Source organism: Trichosurus vulpecula, chromosome 2 (assembly GCF_011100635.1).
Source record: "Trichosurus vulpecula isolate mTriVul1 chromosome 2, mTriVul1.pri, whole genome shotgun sequence".
Taxonomy (NCBI): Eukaryota; Metazoa; Chordata; class Mammalia; order Diprotodontia; family Phalangeridae; genus Trichosurus; species Trichosurus vulpecula.
This window is the reverse complement of record NC_050574.1, coordinates 240,080,716-240,085,199: the sequence shown is the minus strand read 5'-3', so window position 1 is coordinate 240,085,199 and position 4,484 is coordinate 240,080,716. Positions and strand designations below refer to the sequence as shown.

Below are 4,484 nucleotides of genomic sequence, written 5' to 3'. Positions count from 1 at the left end.
CATGTAACTATGGCTAAGAAAAGAGTACATACCCAAACAGGTTAGAAGTTGTGCTCAACTGTGAAAGAATTGCCTACTCTGATCAAGACAATGATCCAAGACATTCCATGATGAAAAATGCTAGCCACCTCCAGAGAGAGAACTAATGAACTCTGAGTGCAGAACGAAGCATACTTTTTTTTACTTTCCTTATGTTTCTTGGGTTTTGCACACATGTTTTCTTTTGCAACATGGCTAATATAGAAATATCTTTTGTATGATTTCACATGTATGGTCAATGTCATATTGTTTGTTTTCTTAAGGGGTGGGGAAAGGTTGGAGAAAGGGAAAGATTTGGAACTCAATTTTTAAAAAATCAATGCTAGAAGTTATTACAAAAGATAAAGACAATTTTTATTAAATAAAATTAACAAGGTGTTTTATGAACACAATCATTGCAACTAGAATAAAAAGAAAATTTGTTAATAGGGGCAGGGAGCAGAAATCTTGATGTTGAATATATCTGACTTAGGTTAGATATCCAAAATATGTAGGGAGTTGATACAGATGTATTAAAAACTAGAGCCCATTCTCCCAATAAATAAGAAATCAAAGGATATTTACATTTTTCAAAGGAAGAAATGTAAACTAAAAACAACCACATGAAAGAATATTCAAAATCACTAATGCTAAGAAAAATGTCAGTAACATGTCTTGGGGGGGGGGGTCTTGTCTTGTGCTTATCTATTTGGCAAAGATGACAAACGGCAAAAGCAGGGAAATTTAGAATGGTTATGGGTAGAAAAGCACATTAGTGAACTGCTGATGGACCTGCCCTGGAAAATAATTTGGAATGGTACTAGAAAAACTACTGATTTGCATATCCTCTTTGACCCACTGATACCACTATTAGGTATATTCTCCCAAGAAGCACAAAGACCACATAAAGAAAAATATTTGTAGCAGCACTTTTTTGTTATTGAAAAACTGGAAACAAAGTAGATGTCTGTTAATGAGGGAATGGATGAACAAATAATGGTATATGAATATAATAGGATATTTTGTGCTGTAAGAAATGATTCTGTTAGAAAAATATGGAAAGACTTGGACTTATCAAGAAAGATATTATCCACCCTCAGAGAAACAGAGGACAAACTAGTACAGTCTTACATAGCTGTATATAAATGTATATGTTAATATATGAATATAGTTATAGATATCTAAGTATATGTATGAGTATGTGTATTATGTATGTGTATTTGTATGTACATATATATGTCTGTGTGTATATGTCTATATTTTTGTAGATGTGTGTGTATAAATATGTCCGTGCTTAGGGGGAGGGGTGAAGGGGCAAAAAAAGAACAAAGTAAAAAGTGCACAGTAGAAAACAAAAGAAAACTTACAAGGAAGCAAAGAAAAAATGGACAGCTCTGAACACAACATACAGTATTTGTTATATAGGCTTTCTTGAAATAGAAATTTATTGTTATATATTTTTAATCCTCTCATGTCATGCTACATACATGGCAATGCTTTTGTTTTATTTTCTTATTTGTATCTGAGTTTTAATATTTAAGTTTATAATGTTTCTTTACCTTTTCTTATGTATTTAAGTTTTAGTATATAAGTTTAAAATAAATTAATAAAAAAGAAATTATTTTGTCATCGTTCAGTTGTTTTTCAGTTATGTCTGACTCTTCATGACCCCTTTTGGGGTTTTCTTGGCAAAGATACTGGAGTGGTTTGCCATTTCCTTCTGTGGTTCACTTTACAGATGAGGAAACTGAGGTAAAAAGTGACATGCCCAGGGTAATACATAGTAAGTATCTGAGGTCATATTTGAACTCAGGTCTTCCTGACACCAGGCCCAGTGCTCTGTCCCACCTAGCTGCCTGTAAGAAATGATGATATGGAATATTTAGAGAAATTTTGGGAAAATCTTATAAACTGATGCAAAGTGAAATGAGCTGAGCCAGGATAACAATTTACACAATGACCAAAATAATGTAGAGGAAAATAATAGTGAATATACCAGAACTCTAATCCCTACTATGCCCAATCTTAACTCCAGAGGAAATATGTTGCTATACAAGACCCTCCTCTCAAGGCATGTACAGTCAGACATAGCCAATGTATTGTTTTGTTTGCTGTAACAATACCTTTTTTAAAGGAAAGGATTTGTGTAGGATAGAAGTCATTGGCAAGTGACCGAAATACCAAAAGGGATCAATAATAGATTTATTGTAGATGTTTTAAAAGCACTCTTACAACTATGTCAATTTTTCTCTTTAAATAATGTTTACTTTAAACAATAACAACCTCTACAAATTCCAACAATAAACAAGCGAAATGAGGAATAAAATCCCAAATAAAAAACCTTAAACTACAAACTGTTTGTATTTTAGCTTTCAAGCGAATACAATTATACAACAAAAAACTTCACTCTGTGCATATCTCTCATTCTCTTTTTTCATCCATATACTTAAAAATTTTACTGCTGCCATTCTTTTTAAATAGTTACAGTAATATGCATGTGATTCTTCCTTGTGTGGTATCATTCTATATACAACTTTCCATATTTCTTTGTATTCCTTATTTTTGTTCTTTTACAACATAGTTATAGTCTGTTTCATTAGTATGCCACAATTTATTCAGTCATTCTCCAATCATTGCACATATAAGTTGTTTCCAGGTTTTTTTTATTATTACAGATAGAGACACTAGGAATATTTTTGTAAAGATAAGTTTTATTTCCCTTTTTAATAACATCCTTAGATGTAGTCCTAATGGTGGAATCACTGGGGCAAAGTTTATGATTAGTTTTGTAATTCTTATTTCACATACTAAGATTTCCCTCCAAAATGATTGCATCAATTTACAATTCCAACAGCAATATCCTAGAGTGCCTATTTCCCCATATACCTGACAACTTTGAGTTTTATTGTTTTTAACTATCTGTTATTTTGATGACTTAAGGGTGATGCCTCTGAATTGTTTTAATTTTCATTTCTCTAATTATTATTGTATTTGAAAAATACAAAATGTTTCATAAACTTGCAAGTCACCCTCATGCCAGGGAAATGCTAATCTTCTTTGTATTTTTCCAATTTTATTTAGTATATGTGTTACCATAAGAAGTGCCTGAGTCAATTTCTCAATTAGCTTCATTACCTTATCCAACCAAGGTCTAAAGATTGTGTTCACTCTCTAATAAGTCTGGAAAGTACAGCTTCCCTGGAGCTTTGCCCTACTTCTTTCCTGTCCCACAAACAAGAGCATCTGCTGCCCCTGTCCACATGTTCTCCCCACACCGAACCAGAGGATACTTTTCAACATGGCAGCAGAGACAACCTTGCTATTGCTGTAGCTTGGTTTAACCCAGTCATATTAAGACGTTTATGTTTATAACACTTCATTCCCACCCTGCTTCACAGCAAAGCAGATGCATATGGCCTTTCCCTCACAACTCTGTGGCTTGGGCATATTTAACATGGAGGGAACACTTGCTTCCATTAAGGACTACAGGAAATTGGTGAAACTGGCCTCCCCACAACTATTTTCTAACCCTGCCTCCTCCTTGGGTGATGTTTCTTATTGGAACAATTTTAAATCTCAAAAAAAAATAAGAATGTAGGAAGCAGAGAATAAGTTTTTAGACACAGATAAACAATACTTTTTCCCAAAGACCTTTTTTAAATTCCTTATCTACTGGAAAGACAAGGACAAAAATAGTGTCTTGTCTTGTTGGCTATAGCTACTCTAGGGCCTTTATTGAGACTGCTCCATTTCAGGTTGATTAGATAGATACCAGTTAGAGTCCCCACTATTTCCTTCCTCCCAGTGACTTATATTTGTACCTGATTCACAATTACTAACGGGGTCCCATTAATAGATAGTTACTACACATATCCCTGTTTTCTTGACAATGAAAAAAAAATGCAGACAGTTTTGAAAAGAAGTTGCTTATATGTACAGAGTGATGGACAATGGCTTACTCTTCATACCCTCACCCTCCACATGTAGCTGTATCTTAGGAGTCAAGAAAGAAAGTGCAAGTGGGAGTGACAAAATGGGGTGATAAGGAAGAGGTGCCATGAACACTTTCAAAGAATAAGAGATTTGTGACATACCCTCTCAGCCGTCAGAAATATGAACTAAGGAGTTCAAGGTCAAGGACACTAGGATGGCATGGTGTCAGCAGGTTCTTCCTTACCAGAGTCTGCCTTTGAGTCTATTCACTCTGCTCCGTCAATGAGCAGTTGGCCATGAAGATCCATGCTATAATAGAGAAATGCACCAGCTTTATGAGCTTCAGTCCCACAAAGGGTTCCAAGTCCACACTCGATGATGTGAAGTGGTACCAAGACCCATATCTAGAGTTCTTGAGCCTTCATCTAGTGACCAGCTCTACTATATGCCATGCTTTGCTCACTCACAGAAGAAAGAGTGGGAAGCTAAACAAAATGAACTGTGCCTTTCCAAACTTCGTGTTTGAAACATCT

General features: G+C 34.7%; 1 non-coding gene across 1 annotated transcript; it reads right to left on the bottom strand.

Moving 5' to 3' along the window:
* Positions 1-3,012: 3,012 nt before the first annotated feature.
* On the bottom strand, positions 3,013-3,116 carry LOC118840504. Its single transcript, XR_005009692.1, has one exon. It is a non-coding gene; the product is annotated as a U6 spliceosomal RNA (small nuclear RNA).
* Positions 3,117-4,484: the final 1,368 nt, after the last annotated feature.